This window comes from Vombatus ursinus, unplaced genomic scaffold (genome assembly GCF_900497805.2).
Source record: "Vombatus ursinus unplaced genomic scaffold, bare-nosed wombat genome assembly UNPS02014770.1, whole genome shotgun sequence".
NCBI lineage: Eukaryota > Metazoa > Chordata > Mammalia > Diprotodontia > Vombatidae > Vombatus > Vombatus ursinus.
In genome coordinates this window covers 33,060,702-33,080,294 of record NW_020954548.1, presented here as the reverse complement: position 1 = coordinate 33,080,294, position 19,593 = coordinate 33,060,702, and the positions used below count along the sequence as shown (strand labels likewise).

At 39.0% G+C, this 19,593-nt stretch overlaps 1 long non-coding RNA gene across 1 annotated transcript in view; it reads left to right on the top strand.

Annotated features, from left to right (window-relative positions):
• Window positions 1–15,602, top strand: part of LOC114043710 — a 72,258-nt gene extending 56,656 nt beyond the window's left edge. The window contains exons 2-4 of the long non-coding RNA XR_003569144.1: window positions 3,326–3,406; window positions 3,770–4,031; window positions 15,394–15,602. This is a non-coding gene — a long non-coding RNA (uncharacterized LOC114043710). The remainder of the gene's footprint in view (window positions 1–3,325; window positions 3,407–3,769; window positions 4,032–15,393) is intronic.
• The last annotated feature ends 3,991 nt before the right edge of the window (window positions 15,603–19,593 follow it).

The following is a 19,593-nucleotide window of genomic DNA, read 5'->3' as shown; positions in this document are numbered from 1 at the left end:
GAGACTTCGGATGTAGGAGCTTTGACTTTGTTGTCTTCTTCTGGTAGTGAATTTTGATCTTCTTTGTTACCAAAAAAGATTCTATGGTCTGACACTTCTTGGGAGGTTTGCTCATGATCTCAGCCAATTACTTGAGTTATAAACTCTTTATTAAGGTAGAGGTCTGCCGCCATGGTGGAGAATGTACTGTCCCAAGCTTTGGGGGTTTGTACAGCTGTTTTCAGAGATACTTCTAGGGACCTGTAAATTTTCAGTTCTTCCAAGGTGGTATGATCGAAGGTGAGGTGTTTACTCCTTTCCTGGCCTGTCCTGGTCTATGAGTGATCACAAGCCCTCTTTTCTGTTTTGGAACTGTGAGGAGGATTTCCTCTCCACCACCCTACAAGCTTCACCACGCCAGGGCTCCTCCTCACCCCTGGACCACTCCTCAGAACTGTGATCCAGATCCAAGCCTGGGCAAAGCAGGAGATTCCTGCTTCAGCCCTGGCAAAGAGATCCCTGCAATCTCCCTCTGATCAGCCACTCGATTCCCCCTCAGTCTGTGGGCCTGAAGCTCAGGAGGCAGCCGCAGCCACGCTTGGGAATTGGGGCTGAGACCTAGCTTCTCTCTCACTGAAGAGACAGACTTTTCCCACTGACCTTCTAAGTTGTCTTTGGCATTTGTGGGTTGAGAAGTCTGGAAACCGCCATAGCTGCCTGTGATTCAGTCCTCTGAGGCTTGCTCCAGGTTCGCTGCCGTCCCGTCCCCAGCCTGGGGCGATATACCTGTTGGATCAACCATCCAGGCTGTCTTGGGCTGGAAATTTGTTTCACTCTGTCATTTTGTGGGTTCTGCTGCTTTAGAATTTGTTTAGAGCCATTTTTTATAGGTGTTTGGAGGGGTTTGGGGGAGAGCTCAAGGAAGTCATTGCTTTCACTCTGCCACCTTGGCTCCGCCCCCTTATCAAATATTTTTGAATAAGTTTCATTACATACTACTTAGTGCTGTGTTGATATGTACATATCCCCAATGTGTAAATAAATACTTTTTTTTAGAAGTTGCATGCAAAAGCATATTTCTTTACATTGACTCCTGTTAATTAGTTTCCCTGATAAGACTTGTGAGGTAGTTTATGGAAATACAAGTTTCCAAATTGATATGTTAAAGATAAAATAGTAATTTTTATGAAAATTATGAACAGCCATCAAATATAAACTTAAAAATAAAATAATAAAAAGTATCAGCAACTTGTGCTTATGGTGTGAATTAATGGTATGGTGTAGTATTTTGTAGAGGCAGAGAATCCTGATGCTTTTGAGGTTTGGTCCTGTTTTTCAGTATTTCAGTTTTAGCTGGCGGTCCCCTCCTATAGTAAACCAAGAAAATAGTCCTTTTGCAAGTTCTCAAAGTCTGAATGTTTAACAAGCCTTCACAGGATTTGTATCCTTGTTTATACCTGAATATGATACTTTGCAGAATAAGACAGTATTTTCAAATGTGGCCAATGTGGAATTTATTTGACTTGATTGTGCATATTTGTTATAAGGGCTTTGAGAGTGTGTGTGTGTATGGGGGAGGGTGTTTCCTAATTCTGAAGTGTGGAAGTAGGATAGGAGTAGGGTAGCTAAAAAAAAAAAAAGAAAACAAAAAAGAAAATCATTGAAATACTTTTTAAGTGATATGTACACATGCACTTATATGTATTATATACTTAAAAAGAAAAGTAACTTGTACATAGAGAACTGTAGTTTTATGTACAATCCTCTTTTTCTGTTCTTTATATGTAGAAATGCCCATTTAAGTTTGAAATAAAAACTAATTTTGAACTCCATGAGAGAGTTGTAGGATTGAAGATTTAGCTCTGGAAGGGACTATAAGTGAATGAATGGAAAGTATTCATTAAATGTTATTATAATAATAATGGTAGCTAACATTTATATAGTGTTTACTATGTGCCAACCCCTGTGCTAAGAGCTTTGCAATTATTATATCATTATTATCCTCATTTTACAGATGAAGAAACTGAGGCAGAGAGAAGTGTTAAGTTACTTGCTCAGCATCACATATCTAGTGTCTGAGACTGGATTTGAACTCAGGTCTTCCTAACTCCAGGTTCTAAAAGCTGTCTGTTAAGTCACCTAACTGCCTATATGCTCAGCACAATGAAATAGAAATACAAAAGCAAGACAAAGTTTGCTTTTAAGGAACTTATTATATTCTAAAAGGGAGAGATTACACATGGGGGAATAGTGGTTTGAGAAGTATGTTTTGGTTTGAGAAGTCACAGACATGGTTAGTCGAGTAATAGGGGAGTCAATTGATACACCCTTTCCAGAGGCAATGGTATAAGAGATAGAAAGCAAGGAAGGGGGTATAACCTATGTGGCAGTAGGTCAGACGGCAAGGAAAAGGCTGGAGTGAATGGTCAGAGGGAATATGATGCATAGTCTGGGATTTTTGTCCTCATATAGTGGGCCATATATGTTCTCATTGGCTGACTCACCAGTCAATACAGTGTATGGCTTCAGGGGGATGGTTCCAAAGCTGAAAGGATTAAGTCAACCAGGTCAGAGTCTCAAAAAGTTTAGTGGTCAGCAGGGTGGATGGAAGGCGATGGCCAGGGTGGGTTGTGGACAGGTGGGATGTGAAGCATGGTCTGGGGCCAGCTAGGTATAGTAGGTTATGTGTATTTATACTAGCTAGCACACCAATTACACTAGCAGAGCCCTAGGCTGATATTTCCACATCTGAGTAGATTAAGTCACCAAGAGCATGCATGTGGAGTGATCATTGGTAAGGGGGTGGAGGGAGGTAGCTGATTAGCATGTGAAACATGGTTTGGGGTCTAGGGATGCCTAAATATAAATTGGCCATGCACCAGCTAACTCATGGCCCTCGGATTAGTCTAACCTTCTCATTTTATACATGAAGAAACTGGATCCTATAGAAGCTAAGTGCTTTGCACAGTCACATAAGTAGTAAGTAATAGTAATGGAATTTGAACCCAGGTCCTTTGATCCAAATCCAGTAATTTTCCCACTACACCACCAGTCAGTGCCTATTGAAAAACTCATATATGGCACTAAAGAACAGTAACATAAATGAACTCCATAGTATTGGCTTAAAAAACCCTGTAAATAGTCTTGTTTTCCTGTTTGTGTTTGTGTTTTTTAACTTAAGGCTTAAAAATAATCAGAAAAGAAAGAGTGAAGAAAACACTTAGGAAAGAAAAAGATTTCTGTTGCATTGATTGTTTCTTCCCCTTGCCTCTTTCAGCAAAAAAAGTATACATTTAAATATTTTTGTTAAATATGTAACTTTTATTTTCCTTTGGCCCCTATATAGTGATGAGCTTTTCTTCAAAACAGAAGAATGGCAGTGTGTAGGCTGTTTAAACTTCTTCTCTGGAAAAATTATATCTTAAAGGTAGGTATATAATGCATCTGTCAAAAAAAATGTGGGACTTTGGGAGAGACTAGCTATTTAAAAGAATTTTTGAAAGACAATAAAAACCACCTGATTAGCAAATATACAATTTTTTACAATGGATAATATCATCATATATACTTGTATGTGTATATAATTATATCATTTTTAAAGAAAATGTTTTTGAAGTGAGTTCAATTTATTGCAGAAAAGATCATTGGAACCTTTCCAAATGACTCTCATTTTAGTTCTTGTTTTTCCTTTTTTGGACATAGTGGAGTGAGCCTGGAGGAAGAACCCCTCCATATGCCTTTTATTTAGGTCTTGTTTTGGTTTAACATGAAAATTTCATTTTTCTTCTAGAAGCGCATGCTTCTATCAAGCCTCATAGAAGTCTTATTGCCATTGCTGTTTGCTGGAGTTTTAATTTCACTTCGTTTGAAGAGCAAACCACAACATAAGGATTCTATAAGATATAAGCCTTTATCCCTTGATGATCTACCCAGCGTCTTCGATAAAACTTTTCCACCACATTTCCTGTTGCTATTTTATTTCCCTTCTGAAAGTGATGCTGTGAAGAATATTACTAATAAAGTGTCATGCTCCTTCCAGCTTGTTTTAAGAGGTGAGACTTTGGGGAGGCAAAGAGCTTTTCTGTAAAGTATTTATAAAATGTAAATGTAAAAAATATTTACAAAATGTAAAGTTCTTTTATAATTTTTAAAAGTGATTTATGCTGGATCTGTAATCTGATATAAGGTTCTAATCTTATCTCAAATATATATATATGTATATGTACATATATGAATTATGACATTGAAAGTATAGAAATAAAATTAAGATAAAATAATTTTGAAATCTTGAGATCAAAGCAATGGCATATGTGATGAATGCAATTATTAACAAGTTGTAATTATTAGTAATAATTGGAAATTAGCTCTCTTTTATTAGTAGTGCTTCACAGTGGACTATCTTTATGAAATCTTCATATAAGCAATTCCTAAGATTGTGAAGGGAAAAAAAATTCTGCTACAGAAGTTAATTTATATATGTATTGTTTGGAACATAGAATGCGTTTTCCCATGGGGGAATACCTATTTAAATGGCTAGATTTTTCAGATTAGTTCATAGAATGTTGATCCATAATAACTTAAATTTTATTGTCAGTAGTAGAAGACTATTAATACTAACACAATTGCTCACACTTACATTGTACCCACAATGTGCACCATGCCTTCCATATTATGTTAGGCCTGTGAGTGGCACAGTACAAATGGTAGACTCTTGTCATCCCCATGTAGTTAGGAAGAAAACTGACATCACAGAAGTGAAGTGACTGGTAAGTGGCATTGGCAGAACTTGAATTCAGGCCTTTTGACTTCAAATACAGGACTTTTTCTGCCGTATTTATCATCATGTTTCACTGGATTGCTGTGGGAACATGTTTTCTGAGTTAAAACTTAATATGGGAAGAACAAATTTTCCTTCATAGCTCTGGCAGGGATAGCAGGGAGTCACTGAGTACTAAGAAATATGGGCTGAGTGATAGAATATTAGGCAGACTGGTAGCTTGTTAAAAAAAGTGTTAGTTAATGTATTAATTACTAACTAGATAGAAGTCTGCTGATAGGCTAAGGGAATCTTTTTAGACTTTTTCTTTGAACATTTTCATTGATCTTTTTTTTGTTTTTATATCTCTAACATTTCCCAATATCTTTCTCTTCCTCCTACCATCTCTTATAACAAAAAATTACAGGAAAAAATCCAACCAATTCAGCAAATAAACTAAATTTGACATTATATGTAGTGTTCCACACCTGTAAATCCTTACCTCAGCAAAGAAGGAAGGGAGGTATACTGTTGCATTCCTAACTCTTTTTCTAGCTATTAAAGCTTAAAACTATCATGTGTTTTGGTGATAATCGTCTTTCCATTTATGTTGTTGTAGCTATTGTATATGTTGTTTTTCTGGTTGTGTATCAGATTATATATATTTTTCCATGTTTCTCTATATTATTGTAGCCTATCTACAAACATTTATTAAGTGCTTTCAAGCCCTGGGTGTACAGATACAAAAGTGAAATAATCCCTGACCTCAAGGACCTTACCTTCTAATGGAGGAGGCAAGATACATATGTGTAACATGTGTAACATGTATTGCTATGGATAAATTACCCTAAAATCCACCAGCTAATGATGTCACGGAACTGGGTTTTCTTGCTCTGCTTTGCTGAGATTTCTTGCTGAAAGTCTGTAGACAGTTAAGCTGAGATGAGATTTCGTATTTGATGAGACACTTGGAGGTCATTCGATATGTAATAAGTGGAAGTTGACATAGCCAAAGCAGGAAAGGATATTGATAAGAACACCACCTTAATAAAGCTGAGCACAGCTTCTTAGTGATGATACATAGTTAGAAGTGTCAGAGAAGGATCTAGAACTCTTTGTGGACCTTTTTTTTTTTTTTTGCCGATCAGGAAGTCAGGAAGTCATGTCAGCATCTTAAGCAAGTCCTCTTATGCAATTAAGGTTTAAGGAGAGTTTCAGTACATAATAAGGAAAAGAACTAAGGCCTTAGTAAAAGCTAGTCTTAGGAATTATTGCTCCTATCACACCACTCCATTTTGAGATCATGTGGGTAGATATCATAAGGCTTAGGTTATTTGATCCCCAACTATCCCCTCATAAGAGACTGTGATAAGCCATTACTGCTGGTGCTACTGCTGGTGATAGAGGCATTTACTATGCTGATTGGATTGAAGAACTGCCATGAATTGGAAATAATGATTGGTGAGATCTGTCCCCTGCCCCAAAAGTGGGGACAGGAGCAATTGCCATTAACTGCTTCACTCCTCTGGAGTTTTGCCTTGTTTTCTCTCCAAGACGTGAAGAATCCTAAAACAGCTAGCTTTCTGTCCTGTCTTCTCCAGGAGATTCCCTGTCACTGACTCTCACTAATCTTTAACCTCTAGCCTGCAGACATGCCTATGTCTTTCCCATCTTCAAAATCCCCTCACTATACCTGTCTGTCCCTGATAGCTATCATCCTATGACTCTCCTCCATTTTTTGCTTTACTCCTTGAGAAATTTGTTTGTAATCTGTGCCTCTACTTCCTCTCCTCTCACTCCCTTCTTAACTCTTTATGGTCTGGCTTCTAACCTCATAAATCAACTGAAATTACTTTCTCCAGACTTAACAGTGCTCTTTTAATTACTAAATCTAATGGCTTTTCTAAAACTTCACCCTTTTTGACCTCTCTGCAGCCTTTGCTACTTAAGCCACCCTTTTTCCTTGATATTCTTTTCTCTCTAGGTTTTCATACTTTCTGCTGTTTCTTCTGCTACCTGCTTGACCACTCCTCAATCTCTTTTGCTGAATTGTTTTCTAGGTCTCCCTCCCTAACCATAGGTGTCCCCTGAGGCTCTGTTTTGGGCTTTTTTCCCTCCCATTAAACTACTTCACTTGGTAATCTCATGGACTCAAATTGATCATCTCTATGTTGATGATTCCCAGATCTCCTTATCTAGCCTTTACCTGACTCCTGATCTCCAGTTTCATATCTCCAGCTGTCTCTTGGATATCTTGAGCTGTATGTTCTGTTGACATCTTAAATTAAACATGTCCACAACTGAACTCATTATCTTCCCCCACCAAATACTCCTCTCTTCCTAATTTTCATATTACTGTCAAAGGCACTACCTTCCTCACAGTCACCTTGACTCTCAACCAAGGTGTCATCCTTGACTTTTCACTCGTTTACCCTCCATATCCAATCATTTGCCAAGTCCTTTGGAATTTATCTGGACTATTGCAGTAGCCAACTGTTGGGTCAAGTCTCTCTCCTATAATTTATTCTCTACACAGCTGTTGAATTGATTTTCCTAAAGTGCAAGTCTGACCATAGCACTCTTGCCTCCCTCTACTCCAGTAGTTCCTTATTACTTCTAGAATCAGTTATAAACTCTTCTATTTGGTGTCCAAAGCCATTTACAACCTAGCTCCCTCATACCTTTCTAGTCTTCTTAAACTTTAATCTCTCCACCCCCCCCAATATTCTGTGCCAGTGGCCTCCTTATTATTTCTCACACAAGACACTCCATCTCTTGGTTGCAGGTATTTTCACTGGTTTTCTTTCCATGCTTGGAATGCTTTCCTTCCCCACCACTATCTTCTGCCTTCCTTGGCTTCCTTCAAATTCCAGCTAAAATCCAACCTTCTACAAGAAGCCCATTCCCCTTAATACTAGTACCTTCCCTCTGTTTACTATCTGCAATTTATCCTGTGTGTATCTTGTTTGTGCATAAATCTTTTTATGTTGTCTCCCCATTACACTGTGAGCTCCTTCAGAACAGTGACTGATTTTCCGTTTCTTTGTATCCCCAGAGCTTAGTACAGTACCTGGCACATAGTAAATGCTCAATAGCTCTTGCAGCAGCAGAAGCTGTCAGTACTGACTGCCTATATTTACAAACTGTATCCCTCACTTTGCCTCACTACTCTTTCATTTTTACCTTTTATTCCTATTTTATTTAAGAGAAACTAGCAGCTGCTAATCTTTATTGTGTGGTTAATGTTGGCAGCATGAAAAGTGGGTGAGCCTGGGTAGAAATCAGGATATCTATTCTGTGGAGAGGAAGTGGAGTTAATGATTACCTCTCTGTTTTCCCCTTCCCCAGGTAATCACAAATGTTTTGGTGTTACTCAGCAATAGTATTTCTTAGCCACCTCAAGTTGATAAACAGAAGTGTTAATGAGAGAGAGATTAATAGCCTAAACTTTAGGCTTTGAGGTCACACATGGCCTTGAGGCCATAGATTCCCCACCCCTGGAAGTGAGTCAAAAGTTCTTAGATGAAGTAGAATAACTGTGAGGAAAGGATCTGGGAACAGGGGGACTCTTTGTTAGGTATATACCTGCCTGCCTTCCCTTTGGGCTCATATTCCTACCAATTCACCTGGGGCATATCATACCACTTGCCCTGACCTTGGCTAGCTTTAGGTGCCCCCAGTACCTATTGGATCATCAGCTGGATGCTAGTCCTCTTTCCTTTAGACTTAGTGGAGCCCCAGATACACCAGCACGCTGCCCCTATTCCCTCTGTTCCTTAGTTCTCTGACTGAGCACTGGCTGTAGCACAGTGTACAGCCATGCTGCTGCTACTGGAACCTAAACCTCCTAAAAACAGGCAAAAGAGGGGGCAAGTTGAGTTTTGTTGTTTGTTTCCTCAGAATGGTACAGTGAGGACAGGGATACGGGGTGGTGCTTAGTTGAGAATTGTTGGGTGGATCCCAGAACAAAAGCCTTTGGGTTGAGTTATACTTCCCTGCCAGAGCACAGAGGCTGATAAAGTAGGGGGTCCTGGATTAGTGTAGCCTTACCTCTTGTGCATAATTCTTCTTTTGGAGATGTTTGAGAGGTGATGAGGAAAAGAGAAAACGGCTGGTCTTCCGTCTTACTGCTCATGTTTGTCCTGGAAGTTGCGGGTCATTGTGAAGGACTTTAAATGCTACACAGGAGAGATGATATAGAGCCACTAGCATTCATTATGTAGGCAGCCTGACTTAATCATACCAATGCTTAAGAAAATCACTTTGGTAGCTGGGTAAAGAACAGATTTAAATGGAAAAGACTTGAGCCAGGGAGACCAAATAGGAAATTATTGAACTAGTCTAAGCAAGAGGTGACAAGGACCTGAATTAGGATGATGGCTCTGTGAGTAGGGTTGCAAACCTAGTTGACTTCAAGGATGGTGGTGTCCTTGACAGTCATAGGGAAGGTGAGAAGAGGGATGATTTTGGGGGAAGAAATTAAAAGAGTGGCTGGGGAAACTGTTCCCTTATACTGTTTATAACAGCACCTGAGCTTACTTTCTCTTTGTCATTATAGCAGCACAGTCCATACATATTGTAATCAGTGTGTATGCATGTTCATATTTCTGCTTTTTTTCATTTTGGAGGAAAAGAATGAGTTTTTATTTATTTATTTTTAATTTAGTATTTTATTTTTCCCCAGTTATGTGTAAAAACAATTTTAACATTCATTTTAAAAACTTAGGTTCCAAATTTTCTCCCTTCCTCTCTCCCCACCCTCCCTCATTGAGAAGGCAAGCAATTTGATATAGGTTATATATGTGTAGTCATGTAAACTCCTTCTGTAATAGTCATGTTGTGAAAGACTATGTTTCCTTCTATCCTATTCCCCTCCATTTGTTCTTTTCTCTCTCCTTTCACCCTGTCCTTCTTCAAAAGTATTTTGCTTCTGATTACCTCCTCCCCCAATCTGCCCTCCCTTCTCTTATCCCCTTCTCCCCTACTTTCCTGTAGAGCAAGATTTCTATCCCCAATTGAGTGTGTATGTCCCTCTTTGAGCCAGTTCTGATGAGAGTAAGGTTCATTCACTCCCCCTCACTTCCCCGCTCTTTCTTGCCTCTTTTATGTGAAATAATTTATCCCATTCTACCTGATTCTCTTTCTCCCAGTACATTCCTCTCTCATCCCTTAATTTTATTTTTTTAGGTATCATCCCTTCATATTCAGCTCACACCTGTGTTCTTTGTCTATATATACCCATTCTAATTACCCTAACAATGAGAAAGGTCTTGTGAGTTACAAATATCATCTTTCCATGTAAAAATGTAAACAGTTTTATTTAATAAGTCCATTATGATCACTTTTTCTTGTTTACCTTTTTATGCTTCTTTTGAATCTTGTATTTAAAAAGTCAAATTTTCTATTTAGCTCTGGGCTTTTCTCAAGAGTGCTTGAAATTCCTCTGTCTCATTGAATGTCCATTTTTTCCCCTGATAGATCATACTCAGTTTTTCTGGGTAGGTGATTCTTGGTAGTAATCCTAGCTCCTTTGCCCTCCAGAATATCATATTCCAGGCCCTCCAGTCCTTCAGTGTAGAAGCTGAAACATGATTTTGAAAAATTTCTTGATTATGGAAATTTTCTATAAAAAGGAAAAAAGAAGGACATAGTTATATAGTAGAGGAAAGACTCCCTTAACTCTGTTTGATTCCAGGCATGAGGCACATCTGACAGCCAATCATGTAGTTACAGAGTGTTAAAGCAAGGCACAGGTGGGAATTTTCCTTTTCCAGAAAGGAGATAACACAGTGGGGAAATAAAGTCAGGAGAATCCTGTATAGACTGTGTCCTAAATCATCCTTCAACCTTTCCGAGGAACAGACATCCACCTTAGCAGTCTTCAGACTACTGCACGTGCTATTTTCTATTATTGGCTTTGTGATAATTTAGACAACTATTCCTGAAATGAAAGCTCAAAACAAATTATAGTACCAGGAATTTTTACCTTAAATAGCAAAATTTTCATTAACCAACAAATTTTCATTAATCACAACATTAATAATTAATGACAACTTAAGGAGATAAATATAACATAAAAGTGAAAGAAAAAAAAAAACCTGCTACTTCCATGAACATTAAGAGATTGAAGGGACAGTAGTAAAGAGAAAAAAAGTCTTAGTTCATAGGTGGAGGAACTGCAAATCTCAGCCCACATCTTGTTTCCTGGGTTGGTGATCTATATCAGCTGTCATCTTCTTCGCATCCTGGCAGTCTTGGAAACAATTGTCTGCCTCAGATGTTGGCTGCTTTGGACCCCATTTAATCTTTAGTGTCAGGTGACCTGTGGGTTCTGAAATCTAAGGGGGCAGTGCTGCCCTTTTGAGATGGGACAGGTGGGCTCCAGGACTCCACTCCCCAGGGTTTGGCTGCAGTGGGAGTAGTGAGCAGGACTTCAAAGGAGCCTTTCCACCTTGGTTCCAGTGAGTGTTTTCGGAGATGATGTTTCCAGTAGACCCAATCACTGGGTTGGATCAGGGGCTGAGTTTCACTTGGAGTTTCAAAGAATGGTACTGTGATATAATCTGGTAAGTCTCTGATATCTTCTGAGCCAACCCTATGCAGTATTGTAGGAGGGAGCCTTTGGCTGCTATGCTTCCCATCCACAGGTACATGGCCTTGGGCATCCTATTACTATATCAAAGGGACTGAGCTTATGACGACCAAATGGTCTAGACCTAAGGCTTAACGGGGCTAAAGGAAGGACTTTGGGCCAGGGGATACCTAGCTCCTCAGAGAATTCAGCAAGGGAGGTTTTAAGTATTCCATTAACTCTTTCAACTAATCCTGATGACTGGGGGTGATAGGCACAATGGAGGTGCTGAGTAATTGACTAGGATGAAAGTAACTTAGCTAATGAAGCTCCTATGAAATGGTTAGCTCTATCACTATGTATCTCTTTAGGAACCCCCCATAATGAAATGATTTTTTCTAAAAAGATTTTTGATCCTCCTGAGGATGTGGCAATACATCAGAGGAATACTTCCACCCGCTGGGATAACATAGAGACCATAACCAAAGCATATTTGTATCCAAGGGCAGGTGGCAATTGGATAAAGTTGACTTGCCGGGTTTTAAAGGGCACATTTGGGAGAGGAAACTGGCCATGAGCAGGCTTCAGAGGCTTAGATGCATTGTGTTTGGGGAAAGTGGGACACATATCATAGGTGGTGACAGCAGCCCTGTGAAAACTCCCCCATCAGTATTTTCGAGCTAGCTCCACTAGCCTGTCGGGTCCCCAGTGGCTGAATGAATGAAGGTGTTCCATCATAGGGAGGGATTAGTTCTTAGGGAATACTGTAAGTCCATTTGGGCCAACAGACCCATAGTCCCATAGTCTTACCAAATTTACATCCCTGCTTTTGAAACTTATCTTGCTTTGTGATAAGCAGTGGCTATCTCATCTTTTGTTAAGCAAGGAGTCTTAGGCTGGCCTTCAGAACATGGATATACTAAGGCCATGCTTTTAAGGACTTGGATCTTAGGAATTTGAGGAGTTAAAACTTTGGTTTTAGCTGCTTGGTCAGCCAAGTCATTTTCTTGGGCATGAATACTGTTTTCTCCACTTGTGTCCTGGAATTTTAATTACTGTTACAGCTTGGGAAACAGAGAAGAGTCCAACAGAGGGGAAACCTGTTTCTGATTTTTAATGGGCTGTCCTGAGAAGGTGAGGAAGCCCTAATGTTTGTATAGCATCTTAAAGTCTTGTGCCAAAGTCTCATCCTCACTTTCCATCTCAGGTAAATAGGTGGCAGGATTGAATGTACTTACACCAACTACATTCCCTCCTTTCTCAGAGGTGAGTAAATCAGATGGGAGAGAATAGTTGGGGAGGCCTAAAGTTGGTGGTTGTTGGATCACTGACTGGTTTCGTAGCCACTTTTGGCACACTGTATTCATCTGTTGGGAACCTCTCAGCAGAACTAGCCATAGGCCTAGAGTGTATGCTCCAGGAACAGGGAAGCTTGGCACCAGCCTCCAAATGCAAGTTGATTCATTTGCCCTCATGGTATTGCAAAACTGTAGAGTGCTGGACACCATAATGGCTGAGAGAGGGGAGGGCCTGCACTATCACTAGGGAGGAGTGTTGTTTCTCCGTCAACCAATCCTCTCAAATAGAGCAAGACCTTACTGCTCTAAACAAGCAAGCCGAATATTTATGGGATAGAGGTCGAAACATTCGGAAGCATGTTTCCTTCTCATCGTCCTTTGGTCTATTCTCCTGGTTGCCTGAAAACCTTGGCAGCATTCTCTGTTCTGCTTTCCCTGGTCTGATATTTCTTTTCTTTATTTGCCTTGCTGTCTACATTGGCATTAGATTTGTAACTTACTTATTCTTACATAAAATCCAAATCATGTTTCAAATGATTATTCTGCATTGGCCTTCATGAGTCATTCCGACCTTTTTGGCCAAAAAGAGGGAAAGATAAGGGAATTTATAATTTTCATATTAATCGATATGACACGTATAATGAATATACTAATAATTTAGTTTTCTTTAGAGCTGACTCTCTGGCTTGAGAGTCAGAGCTCACAATGCAGCTTAAACTGATTGATCAAAGCTCTGACAACACTCACAATCACTGGACCTTAAGTGAAGCGAATCAGATTGTAGAACCTGTTCCCATCACAGAACTCTGGTTCTGTACTGTAGAGGAGGTGGTTACTACCCCCAAAGACTTGACTCCAGAATAGTTGTATTGTGGGACTTACAGGTTTCTCATGGGAAACCACTAAATGATTGTTTGTAATCCACCTTCTCCCCTTCTTCCCCACTTGTGATTTAAGTGTATAACCTGACCTTTTACTTCAGCTAGGAGAACATTCCTCACTCTGAAACTGATTAATTAAACTACTTGATTACTAGCACTCCCATCTCTAGGCCTGCTTTGTGTGGCTCTGGGCATTCTCAGGTTAAAGACTGGCTCAGTAAAAATCCTGTTAACAATAGTTTGGGCCTTGAAAATAGAAGTACCAAACAAATGAAACAATCTCTACTCTTAGAAAACTTATTTTCAATTGTGGGAGACAATATACACATGCACATATATGTATATATCTATATGTGTATATCTATGCAGAATAAATACAAAGTAGTTCAATACAGTTATGGAGGAATCAGGAAAAGCTTTTTGTACAAGGTAGTCCTTGAACTATATGTTGAAGGAAGATAAAAATTCTGTGCAGGTGAAGTGGAAATTGCATGGGATATGGCTAGTGTAAAAATATGAAGAGAGAAGGTAGAGTTTGACTGGACTCCACATTGGAAGAAGGGGAATGATATATAATAAAATTGGAATGATAGATTGGGGCCAGGTTGTGAAGGGCTATAAAAGACAAATGTAGGAGTTTATATTTTATTCTAGAGACACTGGAATTTATTTAGTAGGAGACAGACATGGTCAGATCTATACATAAGGAAAATCACTTTAGCAGCATGTATGGATGATGACTTGTGTGCTGAAGAGATCTGAGATAGGTAAACCAATTAGGTGATCATTACACCTAGCCGAAAGGTATGAATGGATGGAAGGAGTTGTATATGAGAGATATTGTGGAGGTAAATAGCAAGATCTGGCAAATGATTGGATGTATGGGGTCAGGGAGAGTATAGAATTGAGGATAATACCAAGGTTATGAACCTGAGAAAATGGAAGAATGGTGATATCTTTGATAAAAATAGGCAAGTTTGGAAGGGGGGGGGGTTTGAGGGAAAGATAATGAGTTTTGTTTTGGATATATTCAGTTTGAAATGTCTCTGGAACATTGAGCTTGAAATACCCAAAAGGCTGTTGGTAATACAGAACTGAAGTTCTGGAGAGATAACTGGGGTTGGACTTACAGGTATGTGATTCATTGGCATAGAAATAATAATTAAATGCATGGGAGCTGATGAGACCTCTGAGAGGGTCCCAGAACAGACTTTTGGGGGAACACTCACATTTAGGGGGTATGATATGTATGAGAAGGTAGCAAAAGAGACAGGGAAAGATCCATTAGATAGCTAGGAAGAAAACCAGTCAGTCAATAAACATTTATTAAGTGTCTGCTATATGCTAGGTACTGTACTAAGTTCTGGGGATTCAAAAAAGAGGCAAAAGTCAGTCTATTTCCTCAAGAAACTCACTCTCTAATGGGAGGAGACAATAAGCAAGCAAATATGTATATACATATATTTATATATAAACTATATTCAGGATATATATAGGAGATAATTAAGAGAGGGAAGGCACTAGAATTAAAAGAGATTAGTAAAGACTTCCTATAGAAGATGGGAACATGAAACTCAGAAAAGAGATAGATAACATTTAGGAGTAAATTGTGGTCAGTAGTGTCAAATGCAGCAGAGAGATCACCATCATCAGATTTGACAAATAAGAGATGGTTGGTAACTTTGGAGAGGACAGTTTCAATTGAGTAATGAGATCAGAACTAAATTGCAAAGGGCTGAGGAATGAGTGAGAGAAGAGGTAGTAGAAGCAACAAGTGTAAACAGCTATTTTTTTCTCCTAGGAGCTTGGTTATTTCTTACCTCTTCAATAACGTATGACAGGCAAAGTCCAGGATGAATGCTATCAGATTCCTGACCTTACCAATCCTTTTTTTCTCTATTCCTATAGCTGGACTATACGAGAGACTTATGAACTCTTATCTACCTACTTTACTACAAATGACCCTGACTATTGCTGTGAGTGAAATTTAACAAAAGGGTAAACTGAGGCAATTCTCGGTATCATTTATTAAGAAGGGCATATGTTGACAAAACAGTAAAATAATAAGTATTGGAGAAGATGTGGAAAAATTGGAACACTGATACATTGTGGGTGGAGTTGTGAACTGATCCAACCATTCTGGAGAGCAATTTGGAATTATGTCCAAAGGGCTATTAAACTGTGCATACCCTTTGACCCAGCAATACTCCTTCTAGGTCTGTACCTCAAAGAGATCATAAAAATGGAAAAAAGACCCACATGTACAAAATTATTTATATAGCAGCTCTTTTTGTGGTGACAAAGAATTGGAAATTGAGGGGATGCCCATCAATCAGGGAATGGCTGAACAAGTTGTGGTATATGCATGTAATGGAATACTATCATGCTATAAGAAATGATGAGCAAGTGGACTTCAGAAAAACCTTGAGAGACTTATATAAACTAACTGATGCTGAGTGAAATGAAAGAACCAGGAGAACATTGTACACAGTAACAGCCACGTTGTTTGATGACTGACTTTGATAGACTTAGCTCTTCTCAGCAATTGGAGGATCTAAGACAACTCTGAAGACTCATGATGAAAAATGCTATCCACATCCAGAGAAAGAACTTTGGAGGCTAATGCAAATGGAAGCATACTATTTGCTGTCTTTTTCTTTTGTTGTTTTATTTTGTTTCTTCTTTCTCGTGGTTCCTCCTATTAGTTCGAATTCTTCTTTATATCACGACTAATGTGAAAATATGTTTAATATTATTGTATAAGTAGAGCCTATATCAGATTACATGCCATTGGGGGAGGGAGGAAGAGAAGGAGGGATAGAAAATTTAAAACTCAAAAATCTTATGGAAATGAATGTTGAAAACTAAAAATGAATAAATTAATTATAAAAAAGAGAGGCACGTGATCTGATAATAAAAGATGGTTCGAATGGCCCTGCGTGTGGCCAGAAGACCTTGAATTGAGGGTGTAAAACATTTTTATAAGCATAGAACAAAGAAGAGCAAAAATCATGCAACTGGCCTGCATTACAGAGGCGAGAGATTATGATTGATTACTTTAAAGAAAGTGGGCATAGCCCCCACCTGGGATAACAACCCCCTCTATCTCCAGGAAATACTTTTGTGAATTTTATGGGTCCTACCCTAGTCCTGAGGTTACTGATAAGGGCAGACTTACTGGTGACGGGGGAATTATATAAGACCACCTTAACTGTTAAGGATGGGAGAAGGTTAGGTAGTCCTAGCTTCTCAAGGAATGCTGAGATAATTTTTATGAGAATATTGAGAGTTGTATTTTTCTTTAACTGACAGTCATTGTGGGAAAGCTTAACCCTGATAGCTCCCTTCACAGAGGGGGAGGCTGAACTTCAGCATGCATAAGCTTCTTTTCTCAGAGACAGAAAGGAGGCCCAGGCTGGTTATATAGAACACAGACTATAGTAAGAGAGTAAAATCACAGAGTAAAATCAGATATAAAATACAAGATCAATAATTAATTCCCTCAATTGTGATGAAGAATCTGTAACCATATTGGAGGTATCACATCTCTACTGTGATCCTGGTGTTCCTCTTGCTCTTCATTACCACTTTTTATCAGGAGAATATGACTATGCTTCAGCTGTTATCAACCTTAAATTAGGCAGTCGTCAGTGAGCTGCAAAGATTTGACCCCATAGACCAGATTGTTGAGATATAGAATTCAGTCCTTCTGGAGCGAGGAACAACCTGGAATTTCTGGACTTTGTTCTCTTCCACATTTTTTGACTACTCTTTTAGGAGGTAATTAAAACTTTTTCTTGTATGTATGTTTTCTTTCTGATATTTTTAGTTTAACTTTTCCCTCCAAGTCCATGGAATAATCCATGATATTAGGATTGTTCAATAAGCATTAAAGACTTTTAATTGACAGAAAGTCCTCTGAATAGGACCTTGCAGCCAAAGGGTCATGGTGTGTTTTACTACCTACCAGGGTTAATTTCTTCCCTCCTTACATGGGTTAGTCTTGTTTTTCTCTAAAAGGTAACAAAGTTGCCCCAGCGACTTGATTGACCTAGGAAGCTAAGGGTCAAGCTGCGCCTTCCTTGGCACAGCTTCTTGGTAGCCTCTAGCCATATTGACATGGCTTCCTGGTCATCCCAGGATGTAAAAGACTCTCTTAGGTGGAATTATAGCCCTTCAGATTCAGTCAGTGTCTGAAGACAATGAGAGTTGCCACACCCTACCCTGATGACCCGATGTGTTTCCATGTGGATTTGAGAGGATGAGGTCGCTGTGTAGCATCATCTCCAATTCCTCCTAATACTATAACCTTCTGGTTGGTGTCCCTGCCTCAAGTCTCTTCTTACCTCTGTCCATTCTTCACTCAGCTATCAAATTGTTCATGTCTGACTATGTCACTCCTGTTCTCCAGTCAACTCCAGTGGCTCCCTATCACCTTCAGGATCAAATACAAAATTGTGGTTTCCTTTTATAGTCCCTTTATAATCTGGCTTCTTCCTGTCTTTCCACTTTTCTTAAACCTCGCTTCCATGTACTCTACAGTCTGGTGGCATCAGACTCTTTGTTGTTCCTCACAAAAGATACTCCATCTCCCAACTTTAGGCATTTTTCACTTTCCTTCTCACATTCCTGGAATTGTCTCCCTCATCATCTCTACCTCCTGTCTTTCCTGGCTTCCTTTAAGTCCCAGTTAAAATCCCATCCTCTGTAAGAAGCCTTTCACTATCCCCTTCATAATACCTCCTTCCTTCTATTGATTATCTTCAGTTTATTCTGTTGTTTGTACATAGTTGTTTGTATGTCGTCTCCCTCATTAGACTGTGAGAACTCCTTGTGTGCAGAAACTGTCTGTTGCCTTTCTTTGTATTCCTAGTGTTTAGCACTGTACCTGGAACATAGTAGGTGCTTAAAACATGCTTGTTGACTGACTGAGGATGCACTTAAGGATTAGTGTTACCAAGTTGATTCATAAGGATTTTAACTTTCAGGATTTGAAATAGAAGGAACTTCTAGCAATGGTCCAGTATTCGGGCAAAAATAAAAAAGATGTATCTTGTTCTATTTCTTTTTAAAAATAGCGTAATAAAAGTTGTAGCATTAGCAGTGCTAGAAATGAACTCTTTCAAATGACATGGCTATATTTACAAAGTCCCCAATTCCTGTGTGTGTAGCTTTAATTTGTGGTTAATTAGTGAAGTCATCAACATGGGAAATGATCAAGTTTACATCTTAGTTCTTCCTGGAGACCTGGGTCTCTTCACTGAGGGATCTCTTCCTAGCTTATGGTAACCAGCACAGCACATTTCTTAGTTTCCTAAGGTCTTATGCAAATGAGTGACTGGGGAAAAGGTTTCGAGGCAGTCTGTGCCCTGAAGGAAGTTCGTTGTCGTTTTTGGTTTGGTTTTTTTTGACCTTTTTGCATACATTTGAGTTACTCAGAGTACTCAGAGTCTTCTGAGAGGTAGAATATTTTACTTTACCTTACATTTTATTGTCTCTCTCTTTGACCCTAGTTCCTTTGCTTTCTAGGATATCATGTTCCAAGTTCTCTACTTCTTTAGCATGGAAGCTGCTGCATCTTCTGTGATCCTGATTGTGACTCCATGATATTTGAACTGTTTCTTTCTAGCTGCTTGCAATATTTTCTCCTTGACTTGAGAGCGCTGGAATTTGGCTATGATATTCCTGGCAGTTTTCATTTTTGGGATCTCTTTCAGGAGGTGATTAGTGGATTCTTTCAATTTCTGTTTTACCCTTTGGTTTTAGAATATCAGGGCAGTTTTCCCTTATATTTCCTTGAAATATGATTGTTGGTCTCTTTTTTGGATCATGGCTTTCAGGAAGTCCAATAATTTTAAAATTATCTTTCTTCTATCTGTTTCCCCAGGTCAGTTGTTTTTTTTTTCCAATGGGATATTTCCCATTGTCTTCTATCTTTTCATTCTTTTGGCTTTGTTTTTATTGTGACTCATAGAGTCATTAGCTTCCACTTGCTCAATTTTAATTTTTAAGGAATTATCTTCTTCAGTGAGCTTTTGTGCCTCCTTTTCTGCTTGGCCAATTCTACTTTTTAAGGAGTTTTCTTCAGTGAATTTTTGTGCCTTTTTT